Source organism: Ranitomeya variabilis, chromosome 2 (genome assembly GCF_051348905.1).
Source record: "Ranitomeya variabilis isolate aRanVar5 chromosome 2, aRanVar5.hap1, whole genome shotgun sequence".
In the NCBI taxonomy this organism is placed as follows: domain Eukaryota; kingdom Metazoa; phylum Chordata; class Amphibia; order Anura; family Dendrobatidae; genus Ranitomeya; species Ranitomeya variabilis.
Genome location: NC_135233.1, coordinates 352,383,269 through 352,409,069, shown reverse-complemented (window position 1 = coordinate 352,409,069; position 25,801 = coordinate 352,383,269). Strand labels below are relative to the sequence as shown.

Here is a 25,801-nt window from a genome sequence, read left to right as displayed (position 1 = left end):
TGTTTTGGTTTACTCACCTGGTTTGGAGACACATCAGGGGCATGTTAGACAGGTGAAGCAGAAGTCCAGCATGGGTCCATAAAAAATAACTTTTATTCCATTTTCATTAAAAGCACATAAGTCCAAAATCCATATTTATGTCCAGAGACACAAAAACGGGTGATTCATACCAGTGAAAGTTGGATCGTCCCCGTAGGGCAGTGGGGTACTCGGTACCGGATCCTTCGGTTCTCAAGGGGGATGTCACGGTGGCTGACCCAGTCCGTGGCCCTAGGGACGTCCGTTGTAAATGGGGGAAAGGTCTTTGAAGGGATAATGTTTGTGACGCCACCTGTGGTATTCGGCCAGGGTGACCGACGCTGCTTAGGGGTCCGCTGGGGTGATGTTATGGCAGCTAGATGGTATACCTTCCCACAGGTGAAGTATGTCCCCAGGGCTTCCCAAGGTGTAAATGGTGGTTGGTGAGAGGCGCAGTGAAGAACGAGGACACAAGGTTGCAGTCTCTTTACCTTTTTACTGAAGGCTTCAGCATCCACAGTCCAGAGCACCAGATCACAGGGCAGGCAGAGTCCGGCCGGTCTGAAGGCAAATCCAGAGTCTCCTTATCCAGGTGGAAATCAGTAGCCTTCCTCTAGCCCCTGGATGTTGTAGTACCTTACTGCTGAGCTTCTCATAAGGTCCTCACAACTGTTGTAGATGTTATGTCTCTCTCTGTCCCCCAGATGGATAGGAACAACCCATATGACTGATGGCCTGAGGTTTTTACAGGGACTCTAGCAAGTCCCAGCCCCCACAAGTTGCCACCGTGCCTCCTGGGTATAGGTCGGGCAGGTAACGTGGCATTAGCTGTCCTGCCGGTCTCTGGAGCAAGGCATGGAGACGATTGCTCCCTCGGTGTTCCGGCTACCGGATCCTGCGCCTCAGAAGGAGGCAGCCTGTGTAGGGCAGAACTCCTTCTGGTTTCCTCTCCTTTTGCTATGACTTCGTTTCTCACCCTCTACAATACAATTCGCTGTTCGTGTCTTTTTCTTAGGATGCTGCCGCACGTGGGGCAGGTGCAGCTCCGTGGCCTTCTGTCTAGGCCTCTGACAGGATCCCACCCCTGTCAGGGACCACTCTGTCAGCAGCTGTTAAGTGTTCCCCCATCCTCTCTGTCTGCTTGACAGGTGCTGCCTGGGTGAAGCCCAGTCAGCTTCTGCCTAACTTCCTATCCACGGCCACCAGTTTTACCTAATTGTGAAGAGTGCCCTAATAGATAGGAGCATAGCTCCCCCTGGTGGACTGGAGTGTGAAGTGTGTTGTGTGGTTTGTGATACCTGGTAAACAGATCTCCTTTATTGCCTTCAGACATAACATCACTCCCCCTGGTGGAAGAATGACATTACTGCAACGACCAGGACCCTGGGGCGCTGCAACAGTCACAGGCTTAAAGTGAATTTAAAATCATAAGCGTTTCAACGGTCGTGCGGCCTTAGTCATTGTAATAGAAATAAAATGAAAGAGGGCTGCTATATAGGACTAGGCCCATTAGGTTACACCCTCTGATCTTGCAGACAACAGAAACAGGGCAACACCTACAGGTAGTTAATGAGTTTAACCTGAAATCTGCATGTACAGATACTATGGGCTTTCTCCTTAAACACAACTTTTTTTCTTTAATAAAGAATTTTTTTTGCAGGTTTGCGGAGCCCCGACAGGCTCAGGGTTCTCACCATCTATCTCTAACTTGTATATGGCAACATGGGAGAGTTTGTTCATGTTTTCACATGTTAACCCGTTCTCCCCCCATATTAGGTGGCTAGGGCGCTATCTGGATGACTTGCTCCTGATATGGGAGGGACCTGCGGACTTGATATCTGAACTTATCAAATATATGAATGATAATTTGAAATTGATAATTTGAAATTCACCTATACAATTGGTGGCAGAAACATTAATTTTTTAGATGTTACTTTAGACCTAAATTCAGATTCAATCATCACAATCTCCCATTTCAGGAAAAGTACCGCCACTAACTCCATTTTACATACCACATCATGTCATCCAAGACATGTAATAAAAAACATACCTGTGGGGGAACTCTACAGGTTTAAGAGGAACTGTACCACCAATGAAGTCTATGACAGGAGTAAAAGGGAGGTGAAGGACAGGCTGGCTCATGGGGGTTATTCCAGTTGGATGCTACAGAGGGCTGAGGGCATTGTTGATGATATTGATCGGGATACTATGCTTAATAAGTAGTGTTGAGCATTCCGATACCGCAAGTATCGGGTATCGGCCGATACTTGCGGTATCGGAATTCCGATACCGGGATTCCGATACTTGCCGCGTATCGGATACCGGAATCGGAAGTTCCCAGATTCAAACTGCACGAAATCAGCCAATGAGACTGATTCCAAGTGTGGGCACATCCTGTTCAGCATGGAGGGCATGAAACTACTGGCAAGGCTGTGATTGGCTGCTGAAATGATGTCATGATGCAGTTTAAAAGTCGCTGGCGCCATTTTGCGATCACTCTGCTGTGAATTCAGTTAGTGACAGGACGCTGTTTGCTGACTGAGGGCCAGTTTAGAGATAGCGATTTGCTTCTTTGTGCTTTTCCAAGGCTAATTTAGCAACCGCTGTGTTCACCTACTATTCACCTTGCTTTTGCCTTGCAGCGCTGTTTTCACAGCGATCTGCAAGGTCTGTGTGTGTGTGTGTGTGTGAGTGCAGCCCACTCTCTAGTCTGAGTGCAGCCACATAGGATATCCATAGCTGGTTGTATTCAGTTCAGGGAGGGTGGTTCATTGCCTCATACTGTTCTTTTTTTTTTTTTTTTTCAAGTAGTGTAGTCTGCTGCTAATTTTATCAATAAAATCCTATTAGTGTCTTTCCACCCGTCTCCAGCTAATTTGTGGAAAAACACTACATAGGATAACGTAGAGGAGGGTTTTTGGGCCTTGCAGCGCCGTTTACGGCTGTCTGCACGGTCTCCGTGTGACTGCAGCTCGCCCTGTAGTCTGTGAGCAGCCATAGCCTGGTTGTCTCCAGCCCAGGGTTCTTCACTGCGTCATACCGTAAAATCAATTTTCCTTTTCTTTTAAGTAGTGTAGTCTGCTGCTAATTTTATCAATAAAATCCTATTAGTGTCTTTCCACCCGTCTCCAGCTAATTTGTGGAAAAACACTACATAGGATAACGCAGAGGAGGGTTTTTGGGCCTTGCAGCGCCGTTTACAGCTGTCTGCACGGTCTCCGTGTGACTGCAGCTCGCCCTGTAGTCTGTGAGCAGCCATAGCCTGGTTGTCTCCAGCCCAGGGTTCTTCACTGCGTCATACCGTAAAATCAATTTTCCTTTTCTTTTAAGTAGTGTAGTCTGCTGCTAATTTTATCAATAAAATCCTATTAGTGTCTTTCCACCCGTCTCCAGCTAATTTGTGGAAAAACACTACATAGGATAACGTAGAGGAGGGTTTTTGGGCCTTGCAGCGCCGTTTACGGCTGTCTGCACGGTCTCCGTGTGACTGCAGCTCTCTCTGTTGTCAGTTCAGCCCCAAAAAAATAAATAAATAATAAAGTTCACCAAACACACCAGTGACACCACTTTACATTTGTGTAGGCCACATTAGCTCATATTAAAGTCTAGTCCACACTTTAGAAAATTAGTGTTTCTTATACCTGTTAGGAGTTGTTCAGGAATAAGCACACAAAGCCGTTAGTACTTTTCTGCTTATCTTTATCAGTCAACCAAGATGAAGAAGGCAGTGAGTAAGGCACGTGGGCGTGGGCGCGGAGCAGAGAGGGGACGTGGGGATTCTGTGCCTGCTGCGGGCACCGGTGACTCATCAGCACCCACTTTCACCAGGGAACAGTCATTCATGCGTAGCTTTGTCGCAGAGCGCCGTACACCGCTGCTGCATGAAGACCAAATTGAAGCCGTTGTCGGATGGATGGCAGCTAATGCATCAACTTCAATTAGTGCCACATCCTCTCAGACACAGAGCACTGGAAAGCAGCCATCTGTCTCTTCACCACCTGCCAAATTGCCCAGGCAGACAGAGAGCCCAGGACAGGAGCCGTCTCTACTTCTGTTCTCTGAATCTCTTGGCTCGGAAACAGGGGGCCAGCCAAGCAGCATTGGAGAAATGGAAGAAGAGGCAGGGTGCAGTGATGCCCAACAGCTTTTTCTCTCTGAGTCTGAAGAGGCGGGTGGGCCAGTGGCTCCGGTCACCACATCGCAGGCCGCATCCGCTGATGATGACACTCAGGTGCCACTTACTGGTGCGTGCTCTGCTGCTGAGACTACCCAGGAGGAGCAGTTGGGGGCAGAGGGTAGTGTAGATGATGAGGTCCTTGACCCATCTTGGCATGAGGGACAGGAAGGTGGTGGGAGCAGCTCTGAGGAAGAGATTCCCCGTACGGCCCAAAGAGGGAGAGGGAGGGGGAAGACTGCGGATCCTGCAGCCTCCGCTTTGGCACCCGTTAGGAGCATGTCTCTTCCAAAAGCCAAAAAGGGCGCTCCCAAGACTTGCAGTGCCTGGGCCTTTTTTGACACAGTTGCAGATGACATTTGCTATGTCAAATGCAAGGTGTGTCATCAGAAAGTCAAAAGAGGTCGAAATGTCAGCAGCCTCAATACCTCCAACATGTGGAAACATGTGCGCAACAGGCACGCGGCGTTGTTAGAAAAACACACTGAAGAGCTAGGCCAACCAACAGCGGCAGCTACCACCTCTTCAGCTCGTGTTGCCTCTTACTCCAGCTCACACGCAGCTGGTTCGGCTTCCTCCCAGGATCGCCGTGGAAGAACCTCTGGCCCTGTTGTCCAGAGACCCGCTGTAATTCCACCCGCAGCACCACTTTCCCAGTCATCCACACACTCCCAGCCCAGTGTACAGCCATCGGTAGTACAGGCATGGGAGAAAAGGGGGCCTTTCTCGGCAAACCACCCGCGAGCACAGGCTCTGACTGCAGGCATTGCCAAACTTCTGTCACTGGAAATGCTGTCATTCAGGCTGGTGGAGACTGACAGCTTCCGTGACTTGATGTCATTGGCAGTCCCACAGTACAATGTGCCCAGCCGCTTTTATTTCAGCAGGCAAGCCGTCCCTGCCCTGCACAAGCATGTGGAGGGACACATAAAACACGCGCTACTGAACACCGTCAGTAGCAAGGTCCACCTCACCACCGATGCGTGGACCGGTCAACATGGACAGGGGCGATACCTTTCCCTCACTGCCCATTGGGTTAATGTCGTTGAGCCGGGTACAGACCGTGCGAGTGGCGCAAGACGTGTCCTGCCCACTCCAAGGATTGCAGGAATCCATTCTGTATGCATTGACTCCTCCTCTTACACCAGTTCCTCAGAATCATCGCTGCAGGAGCCGTCACAGTCCACCTCCACATGGACCCGTGATGAACGTTTACCTGTTACGACCGACATGAGCACAGCCGTGGCCAAACGTCAACAGGCCGTCTTGAAATTAATTTCTTTGGGGAATCGAAGCCACACAGCGCAGGAGCTCTGGAATGCCATCAAGCAGGAGAGCGATGTGTGGTTTGTGCCAGCGAATCTCCAGCCAGGCATGGTAGTGTGTGATAATGGCCGAAATCTGGTGGCAGCTCTGGGCCTCGGCAACCTCACTCACATCCCTTGTCTGGCACATGTGCTCAATTTGGTCGTGCAGAGTTTTTTGATGGACTATCCGGATCTTGATGCACTGCTGCACAAGGTCCGCCTAGAGTGTGCTCACTTGCGGCGTTCCACCACGGCAAAAGCGCGCATTGCGGCTCTGCAGCGCCGACACCGCCTGCCGGAACATCGCATCATATGTGACCTACCTACCAGGTGGAATTCCACGTTACATATGTTGGAGCGGTTGTGTGAGCAGCAGCAAGCTGTAATGGAGTACCAGCTGCATCAGGCGCAAAGAAGTCGCACTCAGCGCCGTTCAGACTTCACAACCACAGAGTGGGCCACTATGAATGACGTCTGCCAGGTTTTGCGTCCCTTTGATTATTCCACGCGGATGGCGAGTGCAGATGATGCACTAGTCAGCATGACTGTCCCCCTTATCTGCCTGCTTGAAAAATCACTGCAAGCGCTAAGGGATGATGTTGTGGAAGAGGTGGAGGATGAGGATTCACCATTTCCATCATCTTCTGGACAGTCAGCGCCACATGGTTCCTCACAAACGCGTAGGCAGGGGACAGTTTGTGAGGAGGATGAGGAGGAGTCAATGGAGGAGGAAGACATCCGTCCAGAGAAGGGAGTTACAGAATTGTCCAGTACTCAGTGTGTACAGCGAGGGTGGGGTGATGACGAGCGGGCAGAGATCACGCCTCCAGCAGGGGACAGCATTTCTTGGGCAGTTGGCAGTCTGCAGCACATGGTGGATTACATGCTGCAGTGCCTGAGAAACGACCGCCGCATCGCCCACATTCTCAACATGTCTGAATATTGGGTGTTCACCCTCCTCGATCCTCGCTACCGGGACAACGTAGAAAGCCTCATCACACCGTTGAACCGGGAGCGAAAAATGCGGGAGTACCAAGACACACTGGTGAATTCCATCATCTTCTCCATTCCAAGTCAGAGAAGTGCTGCTAGTGCATTACAAAGCAGCTCAGTGCATCCAGGCAGTGGTGGAGGCTCTGCACAAAGAGGGAGCAGAAGCAGTGCCTCTGCCCAAGGCAAGAGCAGTATGGCCCAACTGTGGCACAGTTTTCTGTGCCCGCCACAAAAGTCAACACCATCACAGACGGCTCCAGTCAGCAGGAGGCAACGGTTCCGTCAGATGGTGACAGACTACATGTCTTGCCCTCTTGCTGTACTCCCAGACGGCTCTTCCCCTTTCAAGTTTTGGGTCTCAAAGCTGGATACATGGCCAGAGCTAAGCCAGTATGCATTGGAGGTGCTGGCTTGCCCTGCGGCTAGTGTATTATCGGAACGCGTCTTTAGTGCTGCAGGTGGTGTACTAACTGACCGTCGCATGCGACTATCCTCCGATAACGTTGACCGGCTTACTTTCCTGAAAATGAACAAGGCCTGGATCTTGCAGGAATTTGCCACTCCTCTTCCTGATTAAATAATTAGGTGACTGTCTACGTTATCCAGGTCTCCTGTTGTGTTCATCTTTCTACCACCTGAACTTAAATTCCTGGGCTCCAACACCGCCAGTTGAGGCTCAGAAGTGCCGTCTGCACAGTCAAAACATACGACCCAGTGTTATTGGGTTTCAGTAACGTCAGCTGATCCCCAGCTGTGTAGCCGGCAATGTGTCCTGCGACCGCCACGCTGACACAACAACTGAAATGTAAGGGAACCTGTCCCCCCCCCCCAAGGCGTTTGTTACTGAAAGAGCCACCTTGTGCAGCAGTAATGCTGCACAAGGAAAAGGTAGCTATTTTTGTTTAGCTCCTTGCACATGCAGAACTTAACACTTATAAAATGTGTCCACTGATACCGTAAAACCGTCCCAGAGGTGGGACTTTCCTTCGTAATATGACGCAGCACAGCTGTCATTCTTACCCCCTTGGCGCCGTGCCCCGGCTCCTCAGCGTTGTTTAAATCTGTCCCGGAGCCTGCGCTGTTATGTTATCCCTTGGCCAGGCACACTTAGCGCTGCCCATCTTCTGACATCAATTGGTGTCAGGCTGGCTGCGCCTGTGCGGCCGCGCTGGCCGAGAGCCCGCCTCGCATTGTCTTCTGATTTCATCCCACTGGGGGCCTGAGATCCATGGACATGCGCAGTGCATATCTGAACCTTCGCCTCTCACTCATCTCCCTACGCCTTCTTCAGACTGTGTGCCGTCAGCTGATCCCTAATAGCATGCCACGGCCGTGACGCCGCACAGTCTGAAGAAGCCGTAGGGAGGGGAGTGAGAGACGAGGATATGCACTGCGCATGGCCACGGATCCCAGGCCCGCGGTGGGATTACATTAGATGACACTGCGAGGCGGGATCTCGGCCAGCGCGGCCACACAGGCGCAGCCAGCCTGACACCAAATGATGTCAGAAGATGGGCAGCGCTAAGTGTGCCTGGCCAAGGGATAACATAACAGCGCAGGCTCCGTGACAGATTCAAACAACGCTGAGGAGCCGGGGCACGGCGCCAAGGGTGTAGGAATGACAGCTGAGCTGCGTCACATCACAAAGGAAAGTCCCACCTCCGGGACGGTCTCACGGTTTCAGGGGACACATTTTATAAGTGTTTAGTTCTGTGTTTGCAAGGAGCATAATGAAAAGAGCCACCTTTTCCTTTTGCATCTTTTGTGCTGCACAAGCTGGCTCTTTCAGCTACAAACGCCTTGGTGGGGGGTTAAAGGTTCCCTTTCTCCAATCAGGCTTCGGCCTACATTGTGTTCCTCTGCTTCTCCTGCTGTCCCTGGGCTCCAACACCGCTAGTTGTTGCCTGGTAGTGCTGTACGCACAGTCCCGACAGTCCCTCCTCTGTTATTGGGGTTCAGTAACGTCAGCTGTTCCCCTGCTGTGTGTGTGGCAATCCCTCCTATCTCCTCCACCTCCACCTCCCCCTCCTGTCCCTGGGCTCCAACACCGCTAGTTGTTGCCTGGTAGTGCTGTACGCACAGTCCCGACAGTCCCTCCTCTGTTATTGGGGTTCAGTAACGTCAGCTGTTCCCCTGCTGTGTGTGTGGCAATCCCTCCTATCTCCTCCACCTCCACCTCCCCCTCCTGTCCCTGGGCTCCAACACCGCTAGTTGTTGCCTGGTAGTGCTGTACGCACAGTCCCGACAGTCCCTCCTCTGTTATTGGGGTTCAGTAACGTCAGCTGTTCCCCTGCTGTGTGTGTGGCAATCCCTCCTATCTCCTCCACCTCCTCCTCCTCCTCCTGTCCCTGGGCTCCAACACCGCTAGTTGTTGCCTGGTAGTGCTGTACGCACAGTCCCGACAGTCCCTCCTCTGTTATTGGGGTTCAGTAACGTCAGCTGTTCCCCTGCTGTGTGTGTGGCAATCCCTCCTATCTCCTCCACCTCCTCCTCCTCCTCCTGTCCCTGGGCTCCAACACCGCTAGTTGTTGCCTGGTAGTGCTGTACGCACAGTCCCGACAGTCCCTCCTCTGTTATTGGGGTTCAGTAACGTCAGCTGTTCCCCTGCTGTGTGTGTGGCAATCCCTCCTATCTCCTCCACCTCCCCCTCCTGTCCCTGGGCTCCAACACCGCTAGTTGTTGCCTGGTAGTGCTGTACGCACAGTCCCGACAGTCCCTCCTCTGTTATTGGTGTTCAGTAACGTCAGCTGTTCCCTTGCTGTGTGTGTGGCAATCCCTCCTATCTCCTCCACCTCCTCCTCCTCCTCCTGTCCCTGGGCTCCAACACCGCTAGTTGTTGCCTGGTAGTGCTGTACGCACAGTCCCGACAGTCCCTCCTCTGTTATTGGGGTTCAGTAACGTCAGCTGTTCCCCTGCTGTGTGTGTGGCAATCCCTCCTATCTCCTCCACCTCCCCCTCTTGTCCCTGGGCTCCAACTCCGCTAGTTGTTGCCTGGTAGTGCTGTACGCACAGAGCCAAACACCTCGCCAATGTGTTAGTGGGGTTCAGCACCGCCAGCTGTTCCCCTGCTGTGTATACGGCAATGTGTACTGCGACCGCCACGCAGGCACAACAAGTTAAATTTAAGGGAACCTGTCCCCCCCCCAGACGTTTGTTACTGAAGGAGCCACCTTGTGCAGCAGTAATGATGCAAAGGGAAAAAGTGCCTCTTTTCGTGGTGCTCCTTGCACATGCTGAACCTAACACTTATGAAATGTGTCCCCTCCCACCGTGATACCGTCCGGTAGGTGGAACTTTCCTTTGTGATGTGACGCAGCACAGCCGTCATTCTTACCCCCTTGGCGCCGTGCGCCTCCTCCTCAGCGTTGTTTGAATCAGTCCCGGAGCCTGCGCTGTTAGGTTAGCCCTTGGCCATGCACACATTTTGCGCTGCCCGTCTTCTGACATCATTTGGTGTCAGGCTGGCTGAGCCTGTGCGGCCGCGCTGGACGAGATCCCGCCTCGTAGTGTCTTCTGATTTAATCCCACTGGGGGTCTGAGATCCATGGATATGCGCAGTGCATATCTGAACCTCCACCTCTCACTCATCTCCCTACGGCTTCTGCAGACTGTGCGGTGTCAGCTGATCCCTAATAGCATGCCACGGCCGTGACACCGCACAGTCTGAAGAAGCCGTAGGGAGGGGAGTGAGAGGTGGAGGTTCAGATATGCACTGCGCATGTCCATGGATCTCAGGCCCCCAGTGGGATTAAATCAGAAGACACTACGAGGCGGGATCTCGTCCAGCGCGGCCGCACAGGCTCAGCCAGCCTGACACCAAATGATGTCAGAAGACGGGCAGCGCAAAATGTGTGCATGGCCAAGGGCTAACCTAACAGCGCAGGCTCCGGGACTGATTCAAACAACGCTGAGGAGGCGGCGCACGGCACCAAGGGGGTCAGAATGACGGCTGTGCTGCGTCACATCACAAAGGAAAGTTCCACCAACCGGACGGTATCACGGTAGGAGGGGACACTTTTCATAAGTGTTAGGTTCAGCATGTGCAAGGACCATAATTAAAAGAGCTAAGTTTACCTTTTCCAGCATTAGTGCTGTACACGATGGCTCTTTCAGCTACAAATGCCTGGGGGGGGGGTTAAAGGTTCCCTTTCAACTTGCTCCAGTGCAGGCTTCGGCCTACACTCTGCTCCCTCTCCTCCTCCTGCTGACCCTGGGCTCTAACACCGCCAGTTGGGGCCCAGATGTGCTAGCTGCACAGAGAAAAACACCAGCCAATGTGTCAGTGGGGTTCAGCACCGCCAGCTGTTCCCCTGCTGTGCAGCCAGCAACGTGTCCTGCAACAGCCACGCAGACACAAGAACTGAAATTGAAGGAAACCTGTCCCCCCTCCCCCAGGTGTTTCTACGTTTTACAGCCACCTTGTACAGCAGTAATGCTGCATGTGTGCAAGGTGGCTCAGAAACTTATTCTCCTCGCACCTGTGGAACTGAACACGTCTAAAATGTGTCCTCAGTGTGACCATTAAAACGTCCCTCAAGTGTGATTTTCCTTTGTATTGACACGCAACAAGCTCCTTGGTAGCGCTGCCCATCTTCTGGCCTCATTGTTTGGCTGGCTGCGCCTCTGCCGCCGCCTTGCCCCACACAACGCCCCTCGGTGTCTTATTTATTTTGACTGCGACGGTGTGATTGACGGGCATGAACGGTGCATTTCTTCGCCTATCCCTCATTCTCCTTCCGCCTTCTTCGGACTGTGCGGCTTCATGGCCGTGGCATGCGATAAGGGATCAGCTGACGCCGCACAGTCTGAAGCGGGTGTAAGGACCCGAGTGCGAGAGGCGAACATATGTACTGCGCCAGGCCATGAATCCCAGCCCCGCAGTGTTTTAACAATGTTAAGACACTGCGGGGCTGGGATTCATGGTCATCGCGAACCGCACCGGCCGACATTAAATGATGTCAGAAGATGGGCAGCGCTAACAGCGCTAGGCCAAGGGATAACACGACAGCGCAGACTCCTGTACAGCAAATAACAACGCTCAGGAGGCTGCACCCAGCACCAAGGTGGGATTCTTGACATCTGGGCTGCGTCTCATTACGAAGGGAACTCGCGCCTCCAACACAGTTTGACTGTATAAAGGGCTAAATGTTATACGTGTTTCATTCGGCGTGTGCAAGGAGAAAAATTAAAAGAGCAACCTTTGACTTGTGCGGCACTACTGCTGCATAAGCTGTGGCTCTTCTAGTTTGTAACCCCTGAGGGGGGTTAAAGGTTACCTTTGAAATCGGTTCAATTAGGCTTCGGCCTACACTCTGCTCCACCGGCAGAGCCCGGGCTCCAACAATGCTAGTTGCTGTCCGGAAGTGCTGGCTGCACAGAGCCAAACACCTCGCCAATGTGTCAGTGGGGTTCAGCACCGCCAGCTGTTCCCCTGCTGTGTATCCGGCAACGTGTCCTGCGACCGCCACGCAGGCACAACAGACCCAAAGCTGCCGCCAGTGCAGGCTTCGGCCTACACTCCCCTCCCCCTGCTCCTCCTCCTGCTCCTCCTCCTGCTGACCCTGGGCTCTAACACCGCCAGTTGGGGCCCGGTACTGCTAGCTGCACAGAGAAAAACACCAGCCAATGTGTCAGTGGGGTCCAGCACCGCCAGCTGTTCCCCTGCTGTGTAGCCGGCAACGTGTCCTGCGACAGCCACGCAGACACAAGAACTGAAATTGAAGGGAACCTGTCCCCCCTCCCCCAGGTGTTTCTATGTTTTACAGCCACCTTGTACAGCAGTAATGCTGCATGTGTGCAAGGTGGCTCGGAAACTTATTCTCCTTGCCCATGGGGAACTGAACACGTCTAAAATGAGTCCTCTGAGACCATTAAAACGTCCCTCAGGTGTGATTTTCCTTTGTATTGACACGCAACAAGCTCCTTGGTAGCGCTGCCCGTCTTCTGGCCTCATTGTTTGGCTGGCTGCGCCTCTGCCGCCGCCTTGCCCCACACAACGCCCCTCGGTGTCTTATTTATTTTGACTGCGAGGGTGTGATTGACGGGCATGAACGGTGCATTTCTTCGCCTATCCCTCATCTCCTTCCGCCTTCTTCGGACTGTGCGGCTTCATGGCCGTGGCATGCGATAAGGGATCAGCTGACGCCGCACAGTCTGAAGCAGGTGTAAGGACCCGAGTGCGAGAGGCGAACATATGTACTGCGCCAGGCCATGAATCCCAGCCCCGCAGTGTTTTAACCCCTTCACCCCCGGAGCTTTTTCCGTTTTTCCATTTTCGTTTTTCGCTACCCTCCTTCCCAGAGCCATAACTTTTTTATTTTTCCGTCAATTTGGCCATGTGAGGGCTTATTTTTTGCGGGACGAGTTGTACTTTTGAACGACATCATTGGTTTTAGCATGTCGTGTACTAGAAAACGGGAAAAAAATTCCAAGTGCAGTGAAATTGCAAAAAAAGTGCAATCCCACACTTGTTTTTTGCTTGCCTATTTTGCTAGGTTCACTAAATGCTAAAACTGACCTGCCATTATGATTCTCCAGGTCACTACGAGTTTATAGACACCTAACATGACTAGGTTATTTTTCACCTAAGTGGTGAAAAAAAATTCCAAACTTTGCAAAAAACAAAACAAAACAAAATTGCGCCATTTTCCGATACTCGTAGCGTCTCCATTTTTCGTGATCTGGGGTCAGGTGAGGGCTTATTTTTTGCGTGCCGAGCTGGCGTTTTTAATGATAGCATTTTGGTGTAGATACGTTCTTTTGATCGCCCGTTATTGCATTTTAATGCAATGTCGTGGCGACCAAAAAAACGTAAATCTGGCGTTTCGAATTTTTTTCTCATTACGCCATTTAGCGATCAGGTTAATGCTTTTTTTTTATTGATAGATCGGGCGATTCTGAACGCGGCGATACCAAATATGTGTAGGTTGGGGTTTTTTTTTATTGATTTATTTTGATTGGGGCGAAAGGGGGGTGATTTAAACTTTTATATTTTTTTTATTTTTTTCACATTTTTAAAAACTTTTTTTTTTTACTTTTGCCATGCTTCAATAGCCTCCATGGGAGGCTAGAAGCAGGCACAGCCCGATCGGCTCTGCTATGCAGCAGTGATCATAAGATCGCTGCTACACAGCAGATTTGCAGGTGTGCTGTGAGCGCCGACCACAGGGTGGCGCTCACAGCCACCGGCAATCAGTAACCATAGAGGTCTCAAGGACCTCTATGGTTACCTTCCTGACACATCGCCGACCCCCGATCATGTGACGGGGGTCGGCGATGCGCTCATATCCGGCCGCACGGCCGGATGCGGTAGTTAAATGCCGCTGTCTGCGCTTGACAGCGGCATTTAACTAGTTAATAGCGGCGGGTGATCGCGATTTCACCCGCCGCTATTGCGCGCACATGTCAGCTGTAAAAAACAGCTGACATGTCGCGACTTTGATGTGCGCTCACCGCCGGAGCGCACATCAAAGCGGGGGTCCCGACATGTGACGTACTATACCGTCACATGTCGGGAAGGGGTTAACAATGTTAAGACACTGCGTGGCTGGGATTCATGGTCATCGCGAACCGCACCGGCCGACATCAAATGTTGTCAGAGGACGGGCAGCGCTAACAGCGCAAGGCCAAGGGATAACACGACAGCGCAGACTCCTGTGCAACAAATAACGAAGCTCAGGAGGCCGCGCAAAGCACCAAGGTGGCATTTTTGTCAGCTGTGCTGCATCTCATTACGAAGGGAACTCACGCCTCCAACACAGTTTGAATGTATAAAGGGCTAAATGTTATACGTGTTTCATTCGGCGTGTGCAAGGAGAAAAATTAAAAGAGCAACCTTTGACTTGTGCGGCACTACTGCTGCATAAGCTGTGGCTCTTCTAGTTTGTAACCCCTGAGGGGGGGTTAAAGGTTACCTTTGAAATCGGTTCAATTAGGCTTCGGCCTACACTCTGCTCCACCGGCAGAGCCCGGGCTCCAACAACGCTAGTTGCTGTCCGGAAGTGCTGGCTGCACAGAGCCAAACACCTCGCCAATGTGTCAGTGGGGTTCAGCACCGCCAGCTGTTCCCCTGCTGTGTAGCCGGCAACGTATCCTGCGACCGCCACGCAGGCACAACAGACCCAAAGCTGCCGCCAGTGCAGGCTTCGGCCTACACTCCCCTCCCCCTGCTCCTCCTCCTGCTCCTCCTCCTGCTGACCCTGGGCTCTAACACCGCCAGTTGGGGCTCTAGGAAGACAAGCTTGAATAGGTCCCCATCCTGGTTCCAGTACCGTCAGCTGGTTCCGGGCAGAGCCTTTGGCTTAGGTGCCTCCCTCTGGGTATCCGAGTTCCACCAACGTCAGGTGGTCCTTGGTAGTGCTTTCAGGCACGGGTACCTCCTGCTTAGTAACCGGGTTCCAGTAACGTCAGCTGGTCCTCGGTAGTTCCATTGGCTCTTGGACCTTCGGCTACCCATCCGGGTTCCAGTACCGTCAGCTGGTTCTCGGCAGTGTCTTTTGCTCTTGTACCTTCTGCTCCCCATCCTGGTTCCAGTACCGTCAGCTGGTTCCGGGCAGAGCCTTTGGCTTAGGTGCCTCCCTCTGGGTATCCGAGTTCCACCAACGTCAGGTGGTCCTTGGTAGTGCTTTCAGGCACGGGTACCTCCTGCTTAGTAACCGGGTTCCAGTAACGTCAGCTGGTCCTCGGTAGTTCCATTGGCTCTTGGACCTTCGGCTACCCATCCGGGTTCCAGTACCGTCAGCTGGTTCTCGGCAGTGTCTTTTGCTCTTGTACCTTCTGCTCCCCATCCAGGTTCCAGTACCGTCAGCTGGTTCCGGGCAGAGCCTTTGGCTTAGGTGCCTCCCTCTGGGTATCCGAGTTCCACCAACGTCAGGTGGTCCTTGGTAGTGCTTTCAGGCACGGGTACCTCCTGCTTAGTAACCGGGTTCCAGTAACGTCAGCTGGTCCACGGTAGTTCCATTGGCTCTTGGACCTTCGGGTAGCCATCCGAGTTCCAGTTCCATCAGCTGTTTCTCGGCATTTTCTCAGCCTTCTTGTACCTTCTGCTACATTTCCAAGTTCAAGACCCTAAAGACGATGACCCGGAAGACCACCCCTAAGATGATGACGACACCAGAGACGACAACCACCGAGATGGCGACGACCCTGGAGACGATGACCCTGAAGACGACCCCGATGACGACGACCCCGATGACGACGACCCCGGAGACGACGACCCTGGAGACGACGACGACATGGGAGACCGAGAAGCAGAAGAACAAGAGGCTGCAGAACAAAGAGCAGAAGAACATTAAGCATAAGACTAAATATCAGAGCAAAAGATATTATCTAAATTATAAGCAGAAGAAGACTAAGCAGTGTATGGGGGTGAGTCCGTTCCTCCTCGTGGTGCCCCTGGATAAAGCCTGATGCTGCAGGCCAAACTGAACGCGGACAAATGTACCTCTTTTGTGACAGGCAGAACGGAAGGTGTAATCTTCAAACTTTTATAGATAACAACTACGGGAATGCCTGTCACAAATAAGAATATGATGAAGAAGTTGAATATGAAAAAGATAATAGTTAAATAAAAAGAATATGAACAATGTAAAAAAAAAAAATTAGAGGTAGAAGAAGATGAATAAGGTGAAGATAGTTGATGTCAAAGAAGCTGATGATGAGGATAATGAAGAAGAAAGTGTGGGAGAAGTAAAAAAGAAGGTGAAGGACGTGGAAGTAGTGAAACATCAATATCTGACAAAATTTTAAAAAAAAATAGTCAAAATCTTTCTAACGCCGACCGTCATAAAAAAAAACAAAAAAAACTGCTATTCTATTTGTTTGGGCTAAACCTCTGTGCCTTTAATGTCTCCGCCACCTCCCCCAATACATCCTACATTATTCTTAGTTGTTTTCCTTCATGTAGAATTAACCTACAAGGAAAGAAAGGGTTTATTTTAATTCCGATATTTTCGTCCCATTGACTTGCATTGGGATCGGGTATCGGTATCGGATTAGATCCGATACTTTGACGGTATCGGCCGATACTTTCCGATACCGATACTTTCCGATATCGGAAGGTATCGCTCAACACTATTAATAAGGCAAGTAATAAACGTATGTCTAGTGAGGAGCATATTACTTTCACCACTACATACAGCCCTCAGTTTACATAAATTACTATTATCATCAGAAAAAGAAACCCTATGTTGAGCCAGGATAAAAAGCTGAATCAAATCCTGTCTAAACCAGTGCGTTATATTGCCAAAAAAAACCAAAACCCTAGTCTGAATTACATCTTATCCCCCAACCTCTATGATAGTGAGGACAAAAGGCTAAAAGAGAAGGAAAACTGGCTCAGTACAAAAGGTACATACAAGTGTGGGCATAATATATGCACCTGCTGTAAATACATAGTGAACAGTAAGGAATTTCACTCATCTGTCACTAAAAAGATGTACAAAATTAACCACTACATTACCTGCAATACCTCCAAAGTTGTGTATTTGATTAATTGCACCACTTGTGACCATCAATGTGTGGTGCACAGGGGGCCCCTGAAGGTGAGAATAAGAAGGCACCTTTCTGGTGCAGTGAATAAAATTACTCATAAGAGCTCTGCTGCATCCAAACATTTCATCCATAAACATAATGGGGATGTCAGCTCATTTGAGGTCCGCGGTTTTGAAAGGGTTAAAGCTCCATTTCGTGGGGGAGATATAAAAAGAAAAATAACCAACAGAGAGATATGGTGGATGTATCAACTCAAGTCCAGAGCCCCCTAGGCATGAATATCCGGCAGGATCTTATGAATTATTATGAATGATGATAAGCTTTAATTCTTGTGTTTTGTTTTGTTTTCTTCCTCCTGCCTTAAAGGGGATCTGTCACCCCAGAATTTGCCTATAAGCTAAGGCCACCTGCATCAGGGGCTTATCTACAGCATTCTGCAATGCTGTAGATAAGCCCCCGATGTAACCTGCAAGATAAGAAAATCATGTTATATTATACTCACCCAGGGGCGGTCCTGGTGCGGTCCGGTTCGATGGGCGTCATGATGCGGGTCCGGCGCCTCCCATCTTCATACAATGACACCCTCTTCTTTTCTTCCTGCCGTGGCTCCTGTGCAGACGTACTTTATCTGCCCTGTTGAGGGCAGAGCAAAGTACTGCAATTCGCAGGTGCCGGGAAAGGTCAGAGAGGCCCGGCGCCTGCGCACTGCAGTACTTTGCTCTGCCCTCAACAGGGCAGATAAGGTACGCCTGTGCAGGAGCCACAGCAAGAAGACAAGAAGAGGATGTCCATTGGACCCAAACCGAACTGAGACCTCCCCTGGTTGAGTATAATATAACGTGATTTTCTTATCTTGCAGGCTACATTAGGGGCTTATCTACAGCATTACAGAATGCTGAGTTGACGGAGTTATCCCTCTGGTCAAACCACTACCTTTTCTTGTCCATTTTCTTGCTATCGATCCATCCCTCTCCACATTGCTATGCTCACTAGGCATGAATCAGTGGCCTCATCATCGACCATGTCATCTTCCAATTCCTCAATCTGATCCTCCTTCTGATTTGCAATTTGAGGCTGACCTCATGATTATCCTCCACCTCATCAGATATGAATTGACTTTCCCCAATGTGGATTTCTCCTGGCCATGGGTGCTCAAATGTTTGGGCATCACTGCAATCCACCTCTTCATGACCCTCTTTAATGGTGCACGATGAGAGGCCTGACAAATTACAAGGGAACATAAACAGTAACTCAGAGTGGCCAGCGTTGGGGTCATATGTCTCCTGGGACTCTTTATGGTGGGAGGAAGGACAAGGTTGAAGATTCAGAGGCCCAGCCTCTTGGCTACTGAGACTGGACCATGTGGAAGACTTCATGGTGCTGTTTGTCAAAACACTGGAGTCTTTGTCTGCCATCCAACCCACAAGATTCTCCCACTTATCTGGGCATCATTAGTGGTGTAGTGCGATGACCAAATTTTGACAGGAACCTAGAACGAGATACAATCACCTTCGGATCTGTCACACTATACCTTGGCAGGCACCACCACATCCCTTAACGCCAACCTTTCTCATCTTGAATGTGTTATGCTTGTGAAACCAAAAAAATTCTGGCTTTATTTTTCAGAAGTACCCTTACAAAGGTCTTATGTACAAATTCACTGTACCTAGCAATGTGTGGCTATTTTTTGGAAATCACAGCTTGATTATACACTGCAACAGCAGACTGATGTTAATTACAGGTAAATAGTCATGTTTGCGTATCTCTGCAGACTTTGCGCCAGTCGCACAACTGCTAGCTATAGATGCGCTATTTTTTAAACCAATAGAAACTTACGATTGTTTTTTAGATCACCTTGCTGACACATTCCAACAGTGGATTAATGAAGATTATTGCCCCTGCTAAATTGTCACTTAAGATTATCTCTACCCGGGTTGCTCTAGGCGTACAACTGCTAGATAAAGATACACTATTTTTTAAACAAATTTATTTTGGGGAGGATTTTTTTACATCACCTTTATGAGACATGCCAAAAGCAGACTCAGGGAAATGAATGGTAAATTGTGATGTTTCCGTAGCTCAAGACGTTTTGACCCATTCACACAACTGCTAGACAAATGTTAGGTACTTCAGCAATAGATGAGATATATAAATATACTAGCTGAAGAGCCCGATTTTGCCTGGGAATAGTAAATATCTGTGGTTAGTTATAGCACCTCACTTCTCTTATTTTCCCATCACGCCTCTCATTTTCCCCCTCACATCTTTCATTTTCCCCCTCACATCTCTCATTTTCTCCCTCACACCTCTCATTTTCCCCCTCACTCCTCTTATTTTCCCCCTCACTCCTCTCATTCCCCCCTAACACTTGTCATTTCGACCTCACATCTGTCATTTTCCGTTCACTCTACTATTTTCCCTCACTCCTCTCATTTTGCACTCACACCTCTCATTTTCACCTCACATCTCTCATTTTCCCCTCAGTATATACATGTTTGTCATCTCCCTTATATATAGTATACACCTGTATGTCATCTCCTGTATATAGTATATACCTGTATGTCATCTCCCCTGTATATAGTATGTACCTGTATGTCATCTCCCCTGTAAATAGTATATACCTGCTGTATGTCATCTCCTCCTGTATATTGTATATAACTATGTGTCATCTCCTCCTGTATATAGTATATACCTGTATGTCATCTCTTCTGTATATAGTATATACATGTATGTCATCTTTTCCTATATATAGTATATACCTGTATGTCATCTCCTGTATATAGTATATACCTGTATGTCATCTCCCCTGTATATAGTATATAACTGCTGTATGTCATCTCCTCTTCTATATACCTATGTGTCATCTCCTCTTTTATATAGTATATACCTGTATGTCATCTCCTCCTGTATATAGTATATACGTGTGTCATCTCCTCCTGTATATAGTATATACCTGTATGTCATCTCCTATATATAGTATATACCTGTATGTCATCTCCTGTATATAGTATATACCTGTATGTCATCTCCTCCTGTATATACAGTTAGGTCCATATATATTTGGACAGAGACAACATTTTTCTAATTTTGGTTATAGACATTACCACAATGAATTTTAAACAAAGCAATTCAGATGCAGTTGAAGTTCAGACTTTCAGCTTTCATTTGAGGGTATCCACATTGAAATTGGATGAAGGGTTTAGGAGTTTCAGCTCCTTAACATGTGCCACCCTGTTTTTAAAGGGATCAGAAGTAATTGGACAATTGACTCCAAGGCTATTTCATGGACAGGTGTGGGCAATCCCTTCGTTATGTAATTCTCAATTAAGCAGATAAAAGGCCTGGAGTTGATTTGAAGTGTGGTGCTTGCATTTGGAAAGTTTTGCTGTGAAGTACACATGTGGTCAAAGGAGCTCTCCATGCAGGTGAAACAAGCCATCCTTAAGCTGCGAAAACAGAAAAACCCCATCCGAGAAATTGCTACAATATTAGGAGTGGCAAAATCTGCAGTTTGGTACATCCTGAGAAAGAAAGAAATCACTGGTGAACTCATCAATGCAAAAAGACCTGGGCGCCCATGGAAGACAACAGTGGTGGATGATCGCAGAATAATCTCCATGGTGAAGAGAAACCCCTTCACAACAGCCAACCAAGTGAACAACACTCTCCAGGAGGTAGGCATATCATTATCCAAATCTACCATAAAGAGAAGACTGCATGAAAGTAGATACAGAGGGTTCACTGCACGGTGCAAGCCACTCATAAGCATCAAGAATAAAAAGGCTAGACTGGACTTTGCTAAAAAAACATCTAAAAAAGCCAGCACAGTTCTGGAAGAACATTCTTTGGACAGATGAAACCAAGATCAACCTCTACCAGAATGATGGAAAGAGAAAAGTATGGCGAAGGCGTGGTACAGATCATGATCCACAGCATACCAAATCATCTGTAAAACACGGCGGAGGCAGTATGATGGCTTGGGCATGCATGGCTGCCTGTGGCACTGGGTCACTAGTGTTTATTGATGATGTGACACAGGACAGAAACAGCTGAATGAATTCTGAGGTATTCAGAGCCATACTGCGTGCTCAGATCCAGCCAAATGCAACCAAACTGATTGGTCGTCGTTTCATACTACAGATGGACAATGACCCAAAACATAAAGCCAAAGCAACCCAGGAGTTTATTAAAGCAAAGAAGTGGAATATTCTTGAATGGCCAAGTCAGTCACCTGATTTCAACCCAATTGAGCATGCATTTCACTAGTTAAAGACTAAACTTCAGACAGAAAGGCCCTCAAACAAACAGCAACTGAAAACCACCGCAGTGAAGGCCTGGCAGAGCATCAAAAAGGAGGAAACACAGCGTCTGGTGATGTCCATCAGTTCAAGACTGCAGGCAGTCATTGCCAACAAAGGGTTTTTAACCAAGTACTAAAAATGAACATTTTATTTAAAATTATTGAATCTGTCCAATTACTTTTGGTCCCTTTAAAAACAGGGTGGCACATGTTAAGGAGCTGAAACGCCTAAACCCTTCATCCAAGTTTAATGTAGATACCCTCAAATGAAAGCTGAAAGTCTGAACATTATCAGCATCTGAATTGCTTTGTTTAAAATTCATTGTGGTAATGTCTATAACCAAAATTAGAAAAATGTTGTCTCTGTCCAAATATATATGGACCTAACTGTAGTATATACCTCAGTGTCATCTCCCCTGTATATAGTGTATACCTGTGTGTCATCTCCCCTGTATATAGTATATAGTTATATGAAAAAGTTTGGGCACCCCTATTAATCTTAAGCTTAATGTTTTCTAAAAATTGTTTTTTTTGCAACAGCTATTTCAGTTTCATATATCTAATAACTGTTGGACACAGTAATGTTTCTGCCTTGAAATGAGGTTTATTGTACTAACAGAAAATGTGCGATCTGCATTCAAACAAAATTTGACAGTTGCTTAAGTATGGGCACCTCACCAGAAAAGTGACATTAATATTTAGTAGATCCTCCTTTTGCAAAAATAACAGCCTCTAGTCGCTTCCTGTAGCTTTTAATGAGTTCCTGGATCCTGGATGAAGGTATTTTTGACCATTCCTCTTTACAAAACAATTCCAGTTCAGTTAAGTTTGATGGTCGCCGAGCATGGACAGCCCTCTTCAAATGATCCCTCAGATGTTCAATGATATTCAGGTCTGGGGACTGGGATGGCCATTCCAGAACAGTGTAATTGTTCCTCTGCATGAATGCCTGAGTAGATTTGGAGCGGTGTTTTGGATCATTGTCTTGCTGCAAGATCCATCCCCTGCGTAACTTCAACTTTGTCACTGATTCATGAACATTGTTGTCAAGAATCTCCTGATACTGAGAGGAATCCATGTGTCCCTCAACTTTAACAAGATTCCCGGTGCCGGCATTGGCCACAGAGCCCCAAAGCATGATGGAACCTCCACCAAATTTTACTGTGGGTAGCAAGTGTTTTTCTTGGAATGCTGTGTTTTTTTGCCGCCATGCATAACGCCTTTTTGTATTACCAAACAACTCAATCTTGGTTTCATCAGTCCACAGGACCTTCTTCCAAAAAGAAACTGGCTTCTCCAAATGTGCTTTTGCATACCTCAGCCGACTATGTTTGTGGCGTGCTTGCAGAAATGGCTTCTTTAGCATCACTCTCCCATACAGCTTCTCTTTGTGCAAAGTGCGTTGTATAGTTGACCGATGCACAGTGACACCATCTGCAGCAAGTTGATGCTGCAGCTCTCTGGAGGTGGTCTGAGGATTGTCCTTTACTGATCTCACCATTTTTCTTCTCTGCCTTTCTGATGTTTTTCTTGGCCTGCCACTTCTGGCCTTAACAAGAACTGTACCTGTGTTCTTCCATTTCCTTACTATGTTCCTCACAGTGGAAATTGACAGGTTAAATCTCTTAGACAGCTTTTTGTATCCTTCCCCCGAACAGCTATGTTGAATAATCTTTGTTTTCAGATCATTTGACAGTTGTTTTGAGGAGCCCATGATGCCACTCTTCAGAGGAGATTCAAACAGGAGAACAACTTGCAAGTGGCCACTTTAAGTAGCTTTTCTCATGATTGCATACACCTGGCTATGAAGTTCAAAGCTCAATGAGGATACAAAACCAAAAAAAGTGCTTTAGTAAGTCAGTAAAAAGTAGGTAGGAGTATTTAAAACAAGAAAATGATAAGGGTGCCCATACTTATGCACCTGTCAAATTTTGTTTGAATGCAGATTGCACATTTTCTGTTAGTACAATAAACCTCATTTCAAAGCAGAAACATTTCAGTGTCCAACAGTTATTAGATATGTGAAACTGAAATAGCTGTTGCAAAAAAAACAATTTTTATAAAACATTAAGCTTAAGATTAATAGGGGTGCCCAAACTTTTTCATATAACTGTATATGTGTGTGTCATCTCCCCTGTATATAGTATATACCTGTGTGTCATCTCCCCTGTATATAGTATGTACCTGTATGTCATCTCCTCCTGTATTAGACCTCGTTCACACGTTATTTGGTCAGTATTTTTACCTCAGTATTTGTAAGCTAAATTGGCAGCCTGATAAATCCCCAGCCAACAGGAAGCCCTCCCCCTTGGCAGTATATATTAGCTCACACATACACATAATAGACAGGTCATGTGACTGACAGCTGCCGTATTTCCTATATGGTACATTTGTTGCTCTTGTGTGAGATGAGTTTTGTGTGGCGACATGCGTGTAGCAACTTTTTGTGTGTTGAGTTGCATGTGACAGGTTAGTGTAGCAAGTTGTGTGCAGCAAGTTTTGCGCATGGCGAGTTTTGCGCGTGGCGAGTTTTAAGTGTGGTGCGTTTTGAGTATGTGCAAGTTTTGTGTGAGGCAACTTTTGCATGTGTTGCAACTTTTGTGCATGTGGCAATTTTTCCGTGTGTGAAAGTTTTGCGTGTGGCGAGTTTTCAAGTGGGTGAGTTTTGCATGTGTGGCTAGTTTTGCATGTGGCGAATTTTGCGCGTGGCGAGTTTTGAGTGGCGACTTTTGTGTTTCGACTTTTATGTGGCGAGGTTGGTGTATGTGTGGTGAAATGTGTGCTGAGGGTGGTATATGTGTTCAAGCACGTGGAAGTGTGTGGCGCATTTTGTGTGTGTTCATATCCTCGTGTGTGGTGAGTATCCCATGTCGGGGCCCCACTTTAGCAACTGTATGGTATATACTCTTTGGCGCCATCGCTCTCATTCTTAAGTCCCCCTTGTTCACATCTGGCAGCTGTCAATTTGCCTCCAACACTTTTCTTTTCACTTTTTCCCCATTATGTAGATGGTGCAAAATTGTTTGGTGAATTGGAAAGCGCGGGGTTAAAATTTCACCTCACAACATAGCCTAAGACGCCCTCGGGGTCCAGACTTGTGGCTGTGCAAAATTTTGTGGCTGTAGCTGTGACGGTGCAGATTCCAATCCCGGACATACACACATATATACACACACACACATTTAACTTTATATATTAGATAGGCTGCTACACAGGAATAACATGAAACTCCCCCAAAATGGTTTTGTATATGCTGTTACTACCTAATATTATTTCCCTCTACAAATAGCTGATTTTTATATTTTGGTAGTGGATGAAACCCTCCCTATTTCACCCTAATCCCACATTCTGTTCCTAATACTAACTACTGTACAACACAGTGGAAAATAGCAGAGATCTGCAGCATGTACATGCAATGATGAGAATACTCAGGTGACTGCCTTTCACCCTCCCTCCTATTAAATCTCTCCCTAATTCAATCCCCACCTAACAAACAGGTAATCTCTTCATAATCTTCAACTCTTAAAAGAGCTTTTGGAATAAACAATGCTCACTATAACCTCCTATCACTCTCTCTACATTCCTTTCATTCTCCCTACACTTAAACTACGCTATCCCTACTCTGTTTCCAGCTGCAATATGCGCAAGATGGCGCCGGCAGCCTTTAAATAGTCCCTATGACGCTGGAAGGCCAGCCAATCACAGTAATGCCACACCAAAGATGTCGCCGGCAATACTGTGATTGGCAAGCCAGCCTAGCATGTCCATTGGCTGCAAACAAAGCACCAAACATGTTAGGCGGGTCTCTCGAATATATCCAGGCCTAATTACTCGCCGAGTAATGAATAGCCTGAATACCGTACTATTCGTGTGAGTACCAAATAGTGCCAAATGTATTCGCTCAGCACTAGTTTCAGAGACTAAAAGAGATGATGAGAGAATAAGAAAAAAAACACTAGTGACGTATAGTGGCAACAGCGATATTGGTCAAAGCAAAAAAAAGATGTATTTAATGCAAATTTATAGTTTCATGGGTGTAAGTTTTTAAGTTGCTCTCATGTGCCCCTGACAAAGTTTTGTGACCAGCTACTTAGTGCATTACCTCTTAAAAGACACAGCATTTTACATCTCTTCACCACCAGTTGTATCCTGATGGGTATTATCAAGCCAGGACTGGTTTCCTATAAATGACTTATATTTATTCATGTCATTAAAGGGAACCTGACAGGTGTTACATGCTGCTCAAACCGTGGGCAGTATGTATTACCCACTGGCTGAATTATCACAGTCATGTATGTTTACTTCAAACACTACGCCATTTCAGAGGAAAACATACTTTTAATAGCCTTCGAGGACCAAGCCGGTAGCTAGTTGTAAAAGCGCATCCCTGGCAGCATACACTGACTGACAGCCCTCTGCCTATACGCACAAGCAAGGAGAGGCTTGTCAGTAACTCTCAGCGGGTTGGGAGAAGCCACCGGCTATTAAAGGTACTGTATGTTTCATTCTAAAACGCCG

The 25,801-nt window shown here is 48.0% G+C and overlaps 1 protein-coding gene across 1 annotated transcript in view; it reads right to left on the bottom strand.

The window, feature by feature from the left end:
* LOC143805868 (cytochrome P450 2F2-like) overlaps positions 1 to 25,801 on the bottom strand; it is a 97,690-nt gene that overhangs the window by 64,170 nt on the left and 7,719 nt on the right. The gene's annotated exons all lie outside the window — the stretch shown is intronic.